Source organism: Helicoverpa zea, chromosome 23 (assembly GCF_022581195.2).
Source record: "Helicoverpa zea isolate HzStark_Cry1AcR chromosome 23, ilHelZeax1.1, whole genome shotgun sequence".
In the NCBI taxonomy this organism is placed as follows: Eukaryota; Metazoa; Arthropoda; class Insecta; order Lepidoptera; family Noctuidae; genus Helicoverpa; species Helicoverpa zea.
The window spans coordinates 4,906,363-4,925,569 of record NC_061474.1 but is presented as its reverse complement, the minus strand read 5'-3'; the positions used below and the strand labels follow the sequence as shown (position 1 = coordinate 4,925,569).

The window sequence follows — 19,207 nt, the reverse complement described above, 5'->3', positions numbered from 1 at the left end:
GCACTGGTACTCAGCTGAATCCGGTTAGACTGGAAGCCGACCCCAACATAGTTTGGGAAAAGGCTCGGAGGATGCTTACTTAAAGCGGAACGTGTAACTCTAAAGGAAAATATTTCTGTCTTTTTGACAAAAACAGTGTGTCTGATTTGAGTTCATACAACAAAAACAGTGTGTCTGATTTGAGTTCATACAACAAAAACAGTGTGTCTGATTTGAGTTCATACAACAAAAACAGTGTGTCTGATTTGAGTTCATACAACAAATTGGGTATATTAATCCATCAAAATTACAAGTTAGGTTTATTGTATAATAGTGTAATCGAAGCCTATTTAATCCTAGAACAGCCAAATTAAGCTACTTATATACCACATATGACGTAATTTAATCCTATTCAAATTACATGGATACATACCTACGCAGTATAATATTTCACGCGACATATAATTATTAATAATTGTGAATTCGGTTATATGAATATTATTATATGACTGCTCATTGATGTCAATTTTCAATGAAGATGAATACATGCTTTCGAATGTAAAATTTACTGAATTATGAAATAGTGAAATTAATAAATAGCTTTAATAGGTAGCTGCCAATGATGCCTGTGTATCGAAATACATTGATGCATGCGATCAAGTACACACATTTCTGAAGTACCATTATAAAGAGGATATTGTTTTGCTAGTTTGTTAGCTAAGGCTCCGAAATTGATAAACCTTCTCTAATTTTAAAAAAAAGGTACTACACTATTTTCGAGTGACATTTAATATATTTTCTCTGCATACGGGAATAAGTTCCCGTAGGACGCAGCTGAAGTGGCAGGGAACAGAAGGTCGTAAATATGTAAAATATATTTTTTATGCACCTGTGCGAAATCACACGACAGAAAGATGTTCCTAAGAGTTATTATTATTATTACATACCTACAAATATTAATATCTATATTTTGATTAAAAAGTACTTAACGTTTTTTCCTCTGCAGTAGCAAACGTGCTCAAATGCTGTCGACTGCTCATTCACGCGTATATTTGTCGAGTATCGATATTGAGTTGTGTGACGTCACTACTCGCTCCAGTAGGTATCAATAACTATCTATACTGCAATGTTGATTAATGGGTGGATTTCAATAATCTGTCTATCCGTTAATTCCCTTCTAAAGATACCTAAACAATACGAAAATTCATAGTACAACAACTATATCGACTTAAAAAATGATCTCGGTTTGATTTTCATCATCTTTCTCACAAGTAAGACAGATTTGTACCAACTGAACCTATGTTGTCATTTAATCAAACACGGATGTTTCTAAGTGGTTTGTACAGTTTTTCTGACAAGTAATTTCTGAAGCGATATGTTTATTGTTCACGTGTTAAGTACAACTTGTCTACAGAATATATTCTTCATCTCTGCTTCTCTAATTTTTGCTTAAGCCTGCCAAAAAATGCTTGTATATCGTCATCAGCCTTTTTATCGTCCCACTTCTGGGCACAGACCTCCTCTCACACAGAGAATGCTTTTTTCAAATATCCTATTTAGCAAATTCTTTTTTCACATAACCTTATCTCCTCACGATATTTAAGGGATGCGGGTGAAACCGCGGGTAAAAGGTAATTATTTGATTGAACCTCACACAAGATGGATTGATGTGCAATCATTTGAAGGTTGAAGGAATAGGTTATGCGGGCTACTTAAAGCAGTTGGTTGAGAGGGGTTAATTTTTAGGAAACCCGGGACTGTTTTATTACATCACTATTTTAGTCTTACATTGATGGAAAAATGGGAGTACCGAAATATATTTTATTATGATACTCCGAAAAAGATTTCATTAGAAAAGAAGACGCGTAGGCACATTAACAATACATACTTCCTCCTTATCGGTCACTATCAATCCAAATAAACGTTACACTCAAGTATATCAAATATAAAGTATTTCTCCTAAAACTAGACCGTAAATAATAAATATCTCGATCATTTACAACGTCCATCCATTTAGTTTAGGGAAGCCTCTATATTTTCGTCATAAATATCGTTCGGCCAAACGGTTCGATGTAACGAGTTTCGTCCACAGATATTAATATTATATCGCGAACAAGTAATATAAATTGATGTGCCTTCGACGATGTCGGTTATTGATGTAAACGTGCTTTAAGTATTGTTGTAATTTATGCATTTTTCACTGCGAAAAATAAATTTTTATATTGGTTAAAGAAACAGAAATATTTTGTACAGATTTTCCGAATTTTTCACATTTTGCTACATTATACAAGGTGTTGATTTGCATTTGTGCCATACTTCAGGAGGAGGTCATAAAATACGTAAATAATCGATTGGAATTACAGTGGACGGGAAATAGCTAATATGTACTGCTTTTTTTGTTATTGTAATGTCGTAGTATTTCAGAAGTAATCCAATTTTATGAATGAAAATTATGAATAATCGTTGCGTATGCTTTGTGTTTGCGTTTGTGTGAGAGCGCAGCACGGTTGTAAGGCCAGTAACACACGCGTCAAGTTCAAATACAGCTAGATGACATTGAAGGAATTCCGAAAAAAAAATTACGTACCAATTTTCTCTCTTATTGATTTGGTTCGAGAATCATTAGCATAATTACGTCCTTGACTATGGCACGGATGCAAATCAACAGCTTGTATAACGTTTATTTTTTTTAATGTACCAAATTCATAGCATAGCGTTTAAATAAAATACAAGTAATTGATGTAAAAACAGACAAAAAGAGCTTACAGACCCAAGATTTCAAGCCATATATTTTAAAAGCGACTTTCTATTGAGGTCTAAAAAAGTAAACTGCTTGTCTGAACGTATCTCATTTCCCGCAGGCAATAGGTTTGTATGAAAACATGCCCATTACGAGGCGGTTTTTGTCACTTTTTTGTCCAAACGAGGCCTAAAATTGGCAAAAACTTGGGCCAAGCTGATTAGGCGTTGGCCAAGTTTCAATTAAGTTTCTTCTGCGTACGTTAAGTGTCGGAGTTTTTGTTTTTGGGGAAACCTAATTAGAGTTACTGAAAAATAAATTTCTAAATATAAAGGATGATAATGTTTATATATTTTGATATTTATTTTTAAACACCGCACTGCTAATGGCTAGGCGATTTTTCAAATACCGTCAAAGTTTCGTATCTTATAATAAAGTTGAAGTTATTAACCTAGTTATTGACTGTTGAAAATGATCCACGCACTTATTATTAGTATTACAGCATCTATGTATATTACGTGCTATGCATAACAATTGCAAATATTCAATAATAATAAAGTATATTATGTGCAGATTTTACTAGTCTAACCATCCATTGCATGGGCAAAACTCACCAAAGTTTGAACATTTTTAATATGAAAAAGTATAAAGATAACCTTCGTTATTATAAAATGAATTATTAAACTTTAAAAAGTAAAACTAAAGTCTGTAAGAAGCTCAAAGTAATTTCCTTTGTTCGATTGTTTTTAAAGGCTGTAATTCAGCGTCTACTCAGGATATAATGGGTAATAGAAAATGTACCAGACATCCTAGCTACGTAGTACTAAGCTTTCAGTTATCTTAGAGAACATTTATGATTATAATTTGAGCACCTATTAATTTGGGTGATTTGTACACTGGCAGTCTCATTTGGTATTCATTTTGATGACAGAGAAATTTAGGTTTTACCCTCTTTTATGTCTCAACACCTTAGAAAGAAAATCTGGAAAACTATTGTCATAGGTTATGTAAAACCATAAGAATCATGGTGTAGTTTAATTGTAGAAAACAAGATAAAAATAATACAAATACGTAAAACTTAAAACATTCTATTAAACTCAAAATTCTCATATCTCTTCCACAATTGAAACAACTTTCAACGAAGACTCTTTTCATCCCCATTTCAATCAAGCACCCATGAATTAATTACAACTTCTTAATTAGTTTAAATTAACACGGAGGAAATCTTTGGAAAGTTTTCTTCATCAAGTTAAATATGTGTTTGAATCAATTAGAAGGGAAATGAAAGGAAAATAGAAAAACCGGCCAAGTGCGAGTCGGACTCGCTCACGGATGGTTCCGTACCATTATTTATACTTAAAACGAACATAAAAATCACGTTTGTTGTATGGGAGCCCCCCAAAATATTTATTTAATTCTAGTTTTCAGTATTTGTTGTTAAAGCGGCAACAAAAATACATCATCTGTGACAATTTGAGATCTCTAACTACCACGGTTCATGAGATACATCCTGGTTACAGACAGACGGACCGACGGACAGAGGAGCGAAAACAACAGGGTCCCATTTTACCCTCTGGGTGCTGAACCCTAAAAATGTACTGAGAGCGTATCGTGAGATTCGATAAAGTCAATTGAAGGGAAAGATTTACGGTTACTTAATTCAGGAGGACTGAACAATTCGGTAGGAAAATGTCGCGGTAGGAAAGATTATTGATTTACTGGTTAACCTTAGTTGGCATTGGCAGATTTTTCCGCCTGAGGTCTGTTTTTCTTTATTGTCATGTTAAAAGAAGAAAAAAATACAATATCTCGGTTGGGTTTTTGCTGAAATAATTTGGCATTAAAATCTATCGATAGGCATATCTAGTTCTTGTGAAATTAAAAGTTTCTGGTAGCAACTTAGTAGCAACTATACATAGGTATGTTGTTTTGACTCGAAAGCCTTCTGTTTTTGGATATGAAATCATTTCAGAAACTGCTGAATACATGCCAGAAATCTATTACAAAATCAAAACACGTAATCCATAATGATTTTTATCTATTAATGCGGCAACCAAAACAAACTATTTTATAAACAATTTCTGTTAATTCCAACATTTATCCATTAGAACAGCCAAATTTTGACATATCGATTAGAAATTAGATTTCTCGATAAGCTTAATGCCTTATCGATATAACTCGATGATCGCACAGCTAAATAATGCGAGACAAGAAAACCAATAGACAAGGTCGATCATATCGGTATTTATGTCTCATCAAGAGTACGTGCAAACTACAAACTTTTAGTCGGCCGATAGTTGGTTCGATGATCAGTATGATGATGAATGGAAGTAAACGCAACAACGACCAGGTATTTTTGGGTATCAAACCGATTTTAAACTTTGATTGAATTGACGACTTTCTAAAAAAATGTTTTTCCAACCACCGTGACAACAGTCGGCCCACTGATAAATCTACAGTGTACGAGTAGGCAAATGACGTAAGGCATTCAATATTAACTCTGATGCTATCGGAAACGGATTTAAAACTGAGTGAATTGTCAATCAGTTGATTCCAATTTTAAAAGCTTGGTTCATCATGAATGACAGACTGTTACAATAAAAATTTAGTGGCAAAATCGCTCTGATTAAGCATTGATCATGCTATTACGTCGCACCACAAAAACTTTTACACGTCTGTTGAACACTTGTATAAAAAAATCAGATTATGGCGTTGAAATAAGGTCCGTTTTGCAGACACACATTTTTAGACAAGTGTTCAACAGATGTTTAAGTTTTTGTAGTAAGGCTGATAATGTCTAAAAATGGAAAATTAATAACACTGGAATACGACTCGCACTTGGCCTGTTTTTACAAATCCGTATTACACGCCCATGTAGCTTGGCAAGCAGACCGGTAATTAGAACATGAATTTGTAATACCTTAGCGGTGTCTTTAAATACATCATGACAAACCCTCTAGTGGTTATATTTGTACTATAATTAACATAAAGTAAAATGTGTAGGTATATGTCATTCAAAATAGATGTAGTTTTTAACCCCCAAAAAAAGGTTTTTTTTTAAGTTTGACCACTAGGTGTGTCTGTCCGTTTGTATATCTACGTGTCTGGCTTCGTAGCTCTTGAAACTCTGTATCGATTTGGATGCGCTTGATTTTAGATGAACACTGGTATTTCAGCAGAGCTTCTTAGACATGTTTGAACGAAACCATATTACTCACTTAATGAGGTCACAATATGTAAGAAAAGGTAAAAGATTTTAGAAATATTTGTATGGCAGCCAAAACCAGTATGAGGTACTTCCCCGACGTAAACCTTTACAAAAAAATTCGCTGAGTAATTTTTCATTCAAAAAAATTAACATTTTTCACTAGAAAAAATGTCACAAAACGCACATACCTTACATTAGCAACCGGTTCTCATCACATCACGCTTACACTGTTATTTATTTGCTTACATAATAATTTTATTGATTTCAGAATCACGTAGTAATGAGAATGATTGATTAATTCATTTATCTAAATACAATGATTATTATGTAAAACAAATCTGAATCCGATAAGCTATGTCTGGTTTCCACTTTGGATAATACGATACCTACACAATTTTTTAGATTAAAATTAATTTTGCGGTAAATCATATTTAGCGAACAGTAGTGTGTTTTAATATCTCATTAAAATGATAAAAATAATACCAGAAGTACATATATCCCTCGATTAAATGCTTACCTATATATAAATTAAATTTCAACGTAGGAGTCAATAAATCATTCATGATTAATTATAATTACGATTTTGATGTATACTTGCCAGAACATTTCTCTCAGATTAATATATTAAATTAATAATATATTAGATATCCACCTGGCTGGAACGATGAACATCGTTATAGAATTTAGTAACGTTCTTAGTACTATTTTGAGAATTAAATTGTATTGTGGTGTTTCAACTAGACTGATGTAGAATTAGTATTAAACATCATTTTACATATAAACTCTTGTTCACTGGAAAACCAAAGATTTGTTCTTTGAAATAAATTTAATAGCAATTCTAGACTCATATTTTATGTTAATCAGAATAATGATGATTATGTTTTATAGAAATATACCTTATATTGCGCTTGCTTAACAGCTCTTTCAAGTTTCTTGTCGTGCGGAGAAAATTCGAGTGATAAAAAATTGACGATCGATTTTTAAACGTCGCGTCGTCTTTTGTATCAATAGTAGTCAATTGTTTTCTTTTGCTCGTATACGCGCCACACAGAGAGTTGTCACGCGGTAAAATTCGCTAGTGTGAAAGTGTTGTTATGCCCATTTCATCCTATAAGCTACAAGAATAACGGCTGCGATGGTACGGACATGTTAAAAGGAGACCACCTGAGTACATCGGCAATGCGACACTCAATCTCGATATACCCGGTCAAAGGCGCAGAGGCAGGCCAAAACTGCGGTGGTTGAGTGTCGTAAAGAAAGACATGGAAATCTGCGAACTCAAAGAGGAAGATGTCCAGGATAGAGCGAAGTGGAAGAAGAAGATACGGAAAGCGAACCCCGTCACAAGACGGGATAAACGCTAAGAAGAAGAAGAAGAAGATCCTATAAGCTGTTTATTTATTTGATAGTTCAGGTACACAGATACACACACGGAATACAGACAAGAAGAAAAATAGAACACATAGTACATAGGCACAGCTTATTTCATGAGAAATTTCTTCCAGCAGGCCCGTTATAGTTATGGCTGCTGTGAAGCGTTTCAATTTACCGAAAAACGAGCACCATTCCTAACTAAATCCGATACATTTGCCAAACATAGTAAAACTGTTACATGAACCCTACAAGATAATCCATTTACAAATACTGATGCAAACCTTGATTGTTCGAGGTACGTCGAGTATTCAATGTCTCTTGTAGACCCACTGTCGAGAGGGATGTAGGCAACGGTGAGAATGTTAAGAGGGATGCGATACCCGAATGGATACAATCCGAATTGTTTGTTAAGGGAAGCTCACAAGTGCTTGTCGTGATGTTGTGTGAATATCTTCGTCGTTTATTTGTGACAAGATGTACTAGTATTGTTTATTTATATATTAGTATTGTTGCGTAGGTGATTTTTATGACGGCGCAAGACGGCTGGCAGGAGCTGGATGAGAGCAGCCGAAAATCGATCTCAGTGGCGTGCACTTGGAGAGGCCTATGTCCAGCAGTGGACTGCTATAGGCTGATGATGATGATGATGAAGGTGATTTTTATTCCTTGTTAAAACTAAAGTATCGTTAATATGTCACTTAGTATAATAAAAAAGATTATTAGAGACAGCAAAGCGTTTAAAGTGCTTAAACTCGATCTTAATAAATTGATGAACTGAATGATGAAGAAGGAAAAGAAGAAAGAAGAAGCAAATTCTATATGTATAGTTTTTTCATATATAAAGATGTAAAAGCGTGATAGACGGACAATCAGTTATTTTCGCATTTGTAATATTGGTAAGTAATCTTCAGATTCAAATAAATACAGACTCAACTATTAAGCTAATAGGTATGTTCAAACAAACAAACCCAGATAAAGATAATTATGTAACAAATTACTAAATATATCACTTATCACTATTATGGTTATCAGTGCGACCTCTCACGTGGGGTGGGTTAGTGTCAGCACGCGTTCCCACTGCACCTTGACGGAACGGCGTGTCTAATGTGAAATTCAATAAAATATCTATCTATTGATTTGGTTACTACAGATAGTTCTTTACTTGCATGATAATTCAAGTAAACTAAACTACAGAGAGGCTATTGAAATCTGTTTTCAATATGTCTGGATTTGCATACTTTAACCCATTACATCTTGTCATTTACATAGCGACGATAATCCGTAATCTCGTATCGTACCTATATATGAGAACATATCCAGTAATCCATCAAAATTGATAAGATATGACGATTCGAATGTGCGATTTCGTATTTGTCGTCACACAATGGGAATGCACTAAGAATTATGAGGTAACCTTTTGGTAAGAAGATTGCACGTGAGAAACATTTAATAACAATATCGGCTGACCCTTATATCAATTGGATAGAACTAATTATACTCTGTTTCATCACCTGCTTAACCTAATAGGTATAAAAATCTGAGGCCATTTCTGGATCTATTGAAGACGGCAAGATCTTCTCACTACTTAAAATTAAAGTGTACGGGGAGATCGATCATAAGGCTAAGCAATGCTTAGCATGGCTTGGAATGAGTAAGCGTCTTGAAAGGGCAAGTTCCTCCATGTTTTGGGAGGTAGTTTAAGGTGGTGGGGTACCTACCGGCTGTAGTTGGCAAAGAGTCTGACAACCAGTCTTACCAACGGTATGCGAGTTCATAGGCAGTCGCTTCATATAAAATACTCAGCTGCATACCGTTAAGACTGAAAGCTGACCCCAACATGGTTTGGTATGGCAGCAAGTAAAATTTAGATCTCAGGGATTATTTTAAGACTACTGAAATGAATACATCAAACGTTCTGAAAATGAATTTATTTGTAAACAAGCTCGTCGTAATTGACTTGTAATTCAGTCATTCGTAAAATTCTTCCTCAACTTTGAGTAAGAAATTACGCAATTTTGTATTGGGGTTTTATAACAGGGAAGTAAGATTATATTACAATATTTTCATGTACTGTTTAAATAGGTATGTATTTAGCCGATAAAGTTTGTATAGAATCGATAATTATAAGCTGATTTTTGAACTATTATAAAAATATTTAACGGGGGCAAAATATATCACATCATGATCGTTACAAACTCAATAATTTTTATTTATGAATATTAAAATGCTCTCACATGCGAATTGGATGCCAATAAACCTCATTTAATAGTTCAATGGATTTTATCAATAGGTCACGTCGGTGGAAGTGCCAATTTAATATATTTCAACGCGACAATGATTCTGAAGCTTCGAATTTATTCCAATAATAAAAATCTCACAAAATTACACCTTTGGTTTATGTTTATTGGGACTTAACGAGATACCAAAACTCGTTGAATTTTACTCACTTCACGTATGAAATAATAATTAAATTGTGTTTATTGAACATTATTTAAATTATTTACCCACCTACATAGTTTCTGTTTAAACAATATTTTTCTTATGTTTAAAACCTTGAAAACGATTTCAAAATGTATTGATATTTTTATAACGATATCTTCTTTATTTTCCAGGTAACAGAATCAGCTTCCATAACAAAACAAATAAATTAGGTAAGAGAACAGCTTTTACTGTCAAACATACATACCTACACAATATAGGTACATCACTTATTACTACAAACTTAAATTGAGATTTCAATCATTGATCAAGTCCTTTAGACTTCTAAACTTCATCATAGGCCTACAACATTAAGTTAAACCCTAAACACAAAGCCAGGTGGAACATATCCTGGCAATAAAATAGTTATATCACAGCTTCAGCCCAACGACCCACGACATGTCGACATAATGAATTCCACCTTAGATCTCCAAGTTTAGAACCTAGATCTAAAGTTAGTTGACTTGGCGAAGACAAGTTTCGAATACCAATTAAGATGATAAGCTTGTCTGAAATGTAGCCAAGTTTTGATTTTGTAACAAGATGTTTATCTATTCGGATGAAGGTTTTGCGTTGTAACTTGTTTAATCAATGTTTAAAGTTAAGATGGGTTAAATGCTGATAAATCGTGGTAATATTAAGTCATTGGTTTAAGGTACGCACATAATAAAATGTTTCTAAAGAACAGTCTATTCTCTGTGCTTAGGTTATCGATCACATACTTCAGTCCATTATACTTGAAGCCACAGTAGACTGGACAAAATTAAATAAATCGGGCAACTTGAGCTTTCTTTAAAAATTATAATATATAATATAACAAAAGGAAAAATATTTGTGCCACCTCAAATATTTGATAACGAACGTTATTTACATAGACTTTCGATATACAAACTGAACTGAAACATACAAAAAGAAAATTTGGTATATTGGTCCCAATATGGTTCCAATATTTGTCAGTAACCTGCATTCAACTATCAGTCGTTTGGCCACAAACATGGTGGTTTATTCCACATGAATTACTTTTCGTGCTTTCACCCACGTTACAGCCAAAAATATTTACGAGTTTATTTCAGACTCTCATTTCATTATGACTTGGTCTGAATATTGAGTGAAACGTTCTGAAGTTATGGTAATTTATCATACATATAATGAATTTGTTTATAAATCCAAAGTAATATAATCAATCATGTGATATTAGTTGACAAAAAAACATTAAGGCTATGAGCGGAATTTCATGAATGACAGCATGTATCTATCCCTAATTTTATATCAATTCGCATTGCATACTTTTTTAATTAACAAATTCCGCATGAAAAATTCCTATACAGAAAGTAAAAATCATGACAAAAAATATCGATGGATAAAAAAGTTTTCAAGGGAATATCCGATGACAAACTGAACCTTAACATTGTGAAAGTACAGTAGTAAGGTCGAGACAATATCGATTATGTATTAAACGATGTTTCGATTTGTCCTTGATAGACAAGGAAAGTGACGCCTTACAGAGTTATCGCATCAAAAATGCAATATGGACAATCGACTCATTTTGTTTTTGATGTCTGACATGAAGCTGAACTAATGGCTGGGGAAGGTCAATGCTATAATAAATTCACACTGAAGTTGTTTGTTTTGTTCGAAAGGAAAATAAATCTAGTTTTATTTTTGAATCGATTTTTTAATACAATCGGAACTTTTAACTAAGAATTGAAGGCTGTCCTTCTAGTTGTGTTGTGTGGGAAATGTCGACCTTCTAACAAACTTGGTTTGATTAACTTACTTTTGGATATTAATTCGAAAGATTTGATTTACTCTAAGGGTGAGACATTTAACTATAATGAGAACCAAACCATAACCAGCCATGAACTCGCCGCCCATTGGTCAATTTGGCAATTTGACAACTGAAAATGGTTCGGTTACCATGGTGCAACGCACGGTAAGACGAGATCCGATATCATTTTCTTTTATATTGCTTTAAATATTGCTTGCATGGCATGATATTTTTAAATACTTGACGGTCTTCAATGAATGCATTCATGACCAACGCATGCCTATTTTTTCGATTTCCTATTTCGTAGCCAATGAAAACAGTGAAGTCACCAAAGTATTTTATATAAAAAACGTTCATTTTAATGACATAGTTCCCGGAATCCGCTAAAAGTATCCCGCATGATCCAATACCACAAAATCTTCTCAGAATCGTCATCTGCCTAGCTACCAACAATTTTGGGTTCAGCTTCCATTCTAACTGAGCAGCTGAGAACCAGTGTTTTACATGAAGCGACTGCTTACCTGACCTTCTCAACCCAGGTACCTGTGTAACCCAATATCGCTTAGTAGTCAGACTTTCTGTCTTTCGACTACCGTGATAACTGCCAAAGATGTCCAAATGACAGGCGGGGATCCACCTCTGTATCGTTCCGAAACCGGAGGGTGAAACTCATCACGACAATATGTTCACCCATCCACGGACCGGTACGTAGGTAATAAATAAAATTTAATTAAATTCGTACGTTATATGTCCCGGAATTCTGTCACGTATAAATTCTATAGAGATCGAAGCTCGGTAATGTTCTACGCTTTGCTATTCGATGCTCGTAAATCTTTTGGTATAGGTGACTTGACACTACACGAAAAGGGGTTTTACTTGGAGCTGGGAGTATCTCGTAAACATATGTGCTGGATTGAAAGTCAGATGGGATAGCTTCAATCTTAGATTAAGACGTTTACTACCTATTAGACTGATTAGAGGTGGAACCATTCCGGCTGTAATACCTTATTCGGTATATCGGTTCTTAAAGCGCTCTCACACTATGACTTGAGCTGAATCGCTCAGTTTTTCTGAAAAATCTATCGCTTGGGATGTGTCGCTTTTGTGTTTGACACTAGTATTTCCACGCTGCCAGTCGACTCATTGACCCTCTTATAACTTATTGCTACACATATCATAGTCTACCAGTGACAGGCAGCATGACAACCCAACTCCGAAGTACTATCAATATCCTAAAATTGGCTTAGTACTCATACTTTCATGTTTCTGACCAAACATCTGTCAGAATTCATAAGACAACTGGGACAGACTAAAAAAATCTTGAAAGACGTGACTAAGCTAAATCATTTTTAAAAGCAAAAACCTGTGATGACAGATTAATGAATCATAGTATACCTATTTTACTAATTGTTTCTTTTACTAGACTATTTTTGCGTACCTACAATGCAGAGAGAAAAGCAGAGCAAAATAGATCACAAACCGCAAATTGAAATTTCATTAGTGGTTTGTGCGTTGCGTTGGCACATGATTAGATTTTACACAGAGTGCTATTTTTCAAATACCTACGGTTCTGTGTTGAAACTGTATAAAAGCGACTAACGTTAAAAATTATGTGTCAACTACCTTTACATATTGCGCAAAAGAAAAACATTAAGAAAGCTTTGCATGTACCTATTACTTATTATTCTGATTAATAAAATATCCAAACACTAAGAATATTAAAATTCATATAATATTATAAAACAGAAAAATTTGATTGTTTTCTTGAACGCGGTAATCTCAGAAACCACTAGGTAACTTTGAAAATGTCTCGAATTGTAAGTTAGCTTCCAAAAAAAGCTGTAGGCTACTTTTTATCTAGGTGCGGGAAAGAGTTCTTACGGGACGTGTATAAAAGGGTTGGTTGAAGCTGGTAATAGATAATTGTGTGTCAAAACTGTCATGGAAATTACAACTAGATACACAAATTGCTTCACAAGTTACTTTATATGTTCAATATAGACCGAATGTAAAACCCTATTTTCTCCATCAATCGATCGTCCTATGTTTGGTCTCCGTCGACTCCATATTCCAATGACGTTAGTGGGCGAAACTCGAGTAAATTTTTAAAACTGTCTGTTCGTCTGTCTATACAAGCCGAAATGTTTGTTATTTTTAGCTGCATAGTTGTTTAGACGGCTTTGAATATTATTAATAACGTTTTGTTTTCATTGAGGTTTCTGAATGAGAGCTGAATTATTGGGTTTATTAGATGGTAGTCTATTTGCATATTTTTGGCATTGTGTCAGCTGATTATTTTTGTAATTGTTTAGATAAAACAAAGTTACGTGAAATCTGGTTTTCGTGCGAATAATGCTAAATATACCTATGTGTTTCTATAGTTTCAGAATGAAAGTAGCTCTATGGCAATATTCCTGAAAATAAAGTAAAAGTAACTGTGATTTATTATTCCTCTGCCCTTCTATATGGCTTGTCACTTCTTAAAAATAATGATTCCACTTAAACATTGTAAACAAATACTCAAGATATCCTTCTTCATCAGTCCTACGCGTAAATCTCAACTCCTCTTTACTTCATTATTCCGATGTTTGCGCCACGCTTCCGGCAGCCATTATAGTGCGATCACTTTATAAGGAGACACCCCATTTAAGAAGTAAGGAATATTAGTATGATTTATTATTTTTAACGAGGGTTATGGGCGTTTTTCATGCTTTACTACTTATTGGGAGATTAGGTAAATTATATGAACTAATATGCATTTTAAAGCTGAAGAGTTATTTCGTGTGAACACGCTAATTTCAAGAACTTGCTGAACTGATGTGATGTGAAAAATTATTTCACTGTTAGATGGCACATTTATAGAGGAAGACCATATTTAATGTTCCTTTCCATCCGGGTGCGTGGAGTAAATTTTATGAGACATGGGTGCTAGTGTGGTAAATACTTTGAGCAATTGAGACTGATAAGTATATCATTCTTTTTCTTCTAAGAAGCAAGAGATTAGATAGAGCAATATTTTATTCATGAACTTCAAGCAAATATATGGTGGCACATCAAAAAATAAAAAATTCATAGTATATTATATAATACCTAAACACATGTGTGTATTCTAAGATGTAATCAGTATGAGCTTTCAAACAACAAATATTAACCCTTTGCGCAACTGTAGTTTACACTGACACAACTTGTACAAACTCAAATATTGTGTTCAAATGTTTGTTCTGCATAAAGCTATGCACAAAGTACTAGTATATAATTATTATATCTACTGTTAGAGAACCTTTACTCTGTTAAAAATCATGAAAATAACGCTACTGTCAGAGCTTTTTTAACTAAAAACCACCTTTGCTTCCTTTGTGTACCAGGGCCGTGGTAACTTTTTCGAACAATTCCGTAGCCTCGGCAGGCTTTGGCCCTAAAGGATGAAGTCCCTATTATATTTATGTACCTACAACTATCCTACTTTAAGTCAATGACCTTTTCCATTTTAAGAACTACGTTCACCCACACACATAAAAAAGTTGATGTGGTATTATTAAAGAAATATTACAGTTTTCTCAAGAAAACAAACCTTTATATCGAGAAAAATGCATAAAAATAATTCAAAATTTATTCTGCTCGTTCGTACATTCGATATTATTTTCCAATACGTTTTCTTTACTGGGAAAACTGCCACTGAGCGAGTTTCATTCAACAAACGACGATCAGTCTAACAGTTTGCTTCCGACCGCAACCGTTCTTTATTTGTACTGAGTAGGTGCGGGTAAAATGAACAAAATATTGTATAGAAAATAACAAAGACCACGGTTTTGGAATTGAATGTTACTTTGTCAAATAAACTGACTGTTTTGTTGGTTATGTTATAGTTTTAGTTTCTAAGTAACCATTCTCGGGGAAATTGTAGTATCTATGTAGGTAATCGGGGTCTATGTAGGTAATCGGAACTAAAGATTTTACTTTTTTGTTGAAAAACCATGAGGGTTTTCACACGTCGTATTAACAGTGTAGTGAGTAAACAAGCGACAATCGGGACAAACGATGAACTAGTGCTTATAAATGGAGATAATCTCGGTTTTGTCGAAACGCATTACAATATTACTACAATATGTATTGGAAGCAAATCCCAATCAGAACACATCTCTTCAGAATAAAAGCTAACCTGTTTTATCTAATTAATTGATTGCGTTCGCCGATTCAGCTTCATACACCATTTATATTCGCAATAAAGTAAAATATATTCGTTTCCATTCCACAAGCAAGATTTTTAATTGAAAATACAAGTTGCAGGATCAGTTTAATTTATTTGCTGCGAACGTTAATTTATTAAATTGAAATTCAATTTATATTTATCCGATTGAATGAATGTGAAATTGTGCTGTATTTTCTTTGCACCTTTTTTGAATTGGGGATGTTGGAGTATACGTGGAAAAGTTTTTGGATAAGTAACAGGCACGCGGGTCGGTCGCTTAGGTGAAGCTATGCTTGGCGCGGTCGGCCCGTGGATGGGCAAGCATCTTGTCCTGTCAAGTTCTTCTGTGTTTCGTAGACAGTAGTCTTCAGATAGACACTGGTGATGTTAGCTGCAGCGGTTGCACTGGAAGCCGATCCCAATGTATGTAGGTGGGAAAAGGCTAGGCAGATTGATTGAATAAAAGATAAAGTGAGCATGTGATTAAATGTAGGTACCTATATATCATTAGTTGTGACAAGATAACGTTTTCTACATTCGAAATTTTTTTTAAATACGACTTACGTTCAATAAATTTAACACACCCCCATTGAATTTATGTATGTAGGTATTTACACCTACAAGAATGAAGCAATGTTTATTTTTACAATTTATTTCGGCACCGGATTCCCAGCCGTAAATTCAGACTGTTTGATATTATTTCTTTTGCTTGATCGAATACGTAACATTGTAAGTGATTTTCACAAAACAGAATTTGTGTAAAATTAAATAGATTTGGTATTCAAAAGATCTGTTGTTATCTGTTGAAATATTGATCGGTATTTCGGTTTTTACATAAATACGGATTTGTTTCACGATAATCTTCTCTTTTGTTATTTCGCTAAGGGCTTTCAGAGCCCCCATTCATAAAAACTTGACATTTAACGTAGTTATTAATAGATTGGCCTTGTCATTTTCGTGACAAAGAAATAGGGCCATTAGATTAGAATATTGTCTTACTTATTAAAGAATATTAGTAAGAACAATTTTATGTTTTTGTTTCGGAATTTCTAAATGATTGTTAACTTATGTGAAGTTGAAAAATAATGTATACTTATTGTGTGACAACTATGTTTCAAATACATATTGTAGAGGAATTGAAAGTAAAAAAAACTAAAGAATTTGTCTGCTTTTGATGATTTAATTTGAAAACAATTTTCTTGATATACAACACTATTAGCTACTTTTATCTAGTTAGGTACTTGAAGAAGGTAAGCCCGACGGGATGCGAGTTAAGCCCATGGCAGAAGCACATCATTATTCTTTATTTAATCCTTTAACTTCAAACAAAAAAAAATAGAAAAACAAAACAACTCTTTATTAATCACAGTTAAAAACAGCGATTTATCAATTAAGAAAATCTCAAGTTCACTTACCGTTCTGACGTGAACTAAACGAAACAATTAATGTACATCCAATATGTTTCAGTTGAAAAGGCCTGCGGTAATAGATTAATAGGTTTAGATCAGTTGTGCTAATTAATCTTGTATCGGTACAAATAATACATGAACATCTGACATACGAATCGATGAACGAACATCTGATGTACGAAATGACATGTTAGAGAAATTGGTAATTAAATATTGTTATTGAGTAAATATATAAGTTTCTAAGTTTGTATGTACTTTCAAAGTATATCTTAGATACCAATGGCTGATAAAAGGGTGAAGGAAAACATCTTGAGGAAACCTGGACTATAAAGTCTGAAATCACCAACCCGCATTGAGCAAGCGTGGTGGCCTTCTCAGTATGAGAGGAGGCCTGTGCCCAGCAGTGGGACGATAAAAAGGCTGTAACAGAGTAAATACATATATTACCTATATGCACTGGAGTCGAGTAGGTAATGTTGCCGATTGTCTTTCATTATATCCCCCACGTAAAAAGAGGGGTTTTATAAGTTTGACTAATCTATGTTTTTCTGTCTGTGTGTTCATTGGTTGTGAACGGGGATACTACTACATGTAGCGTGTGAATAATAAAGCGGTACTTACGTTTTTTGCATAGGGATTTTACCCAACAAATTAGAAACAAAATTTTACAACTACTACAAATTAGAAACAAAATTTTCGATCGGATATCAAAACCATTTATAAATTAGACCACACTTATTTTTCTGATGTACAGTAAAAATCACAAACTTACGCATACATTACCTCACTCGCCTCAATGCGGCTAGTTTTTATTCGGCATCGACCTGGTACGCTAAAAATAACTGCGTTTCTGGAAGAATGCCTGTAATGATCTACGGCCGTTTATTTACGTCCGCCGATATGAACAGACCGCTCTAACGAAAGATGAGCGGCTTGGTCGAAGCTATAAGCGGTAGAGGGCTAAGTTTTAAAGACTGATTGATATCATCACATTAGACTAATATTTGTAAGTGTGGAACGTTGGATATTCGTATGTAAGTTGATATATGTTCCTACTCTTTTATACCTACACAAAAACAACTGAATGTATTTGAAATAAACTTGAAAGACAAGTTATTCGTATTTTGAAGTTGATATTTTTTTGGTTTGGGTTCATTTGTGTTATTTACCATGAATAGGTTTATTTTCAAGATTCATTCAAGTTTTGAACGTATCCATAAGTTTTTAAACCGCTGGCGTTCATGACTGTATACAAGCTGTTGTTTTTACGAGTAATATGTATTGGCTCTGAGTTATTTTGAAAAAATGCATTGACGTGCAGCGCATCAACCCTTTGTGGTTTTATTAATACAAAAATATTATATATAGTAATACTCTCAAAGGTTTTTAGGGATAACCATATATAAAGCATCAGCTACAAAGTTTATGTATAACAAATAGGGAAACTACATACACTTGCAAGCAATAATTTTGGAACACCTAATAACCCATTCTTTAAAAAAATATGATTAGAAACAAAACACAACCTTCTAAGTTCCAAATCTTAACAATCGAAAGAGAAAACGAAGTGATCGACTGTCCCGGATTCACGTTTAACAAGTGTATTAATTAGTACCATTTACACTGAGTTTTAGCTTAAAATAGTGATTTGATGAACGGGAATAGATCCCTGGTGTGATGGGTTGATAAATACGGGTGAGCAGCTGGCAGCTTTGCGGGATTTCTCAAGGAAATCTCACATGTCGACATTATTTACGGGTAACTAGCTCTGCATGTGGTTGTGTTATGTGCAATTTTATATTAGGTAGTAAAAAAGGGTATGTACAAACTTGCTTTTATAGCAAATATTGGGTATATCCTGCTATGTTTATGGAAATCACAAAATAGAATTAATGAGACACACATCCCCAATAGTATTGATATATATTTTTTTAAAATATCTGTGTTATAATGACCAGATACAGTACAATATATACAAAAAAATAGTACTCTCGTTAAATCTATAATATCTTCCCAATAAATTGTAGTCATATGTATAGAGAATAAACACAGTAAAGGAAAT

General features: G+C 33.9%; 1 protein-coding gene across 1 annotated transcript in view; it reads left to right on the top strand.

Annotated features, from left to right (window-relative positions):
* The window catches only part of LOC124642120 (5-hydroxytryptamine receptor 1-like), a 150,951-nt gene that overhangs the window by 73,765 nt on the left and 57,979 nt on the right, over positions 1-19,207 (top strand). Inside the window, exon 3 of the mRNA XM_047180432.1 lies at positions 9,914-9,952. The gene's annotated coding sequence lies outside the window, so the exon portion shown is untranslated. The remainder of the gene's footprint in view (positions 1-9,913; positions 9,953-19,207) is intronic.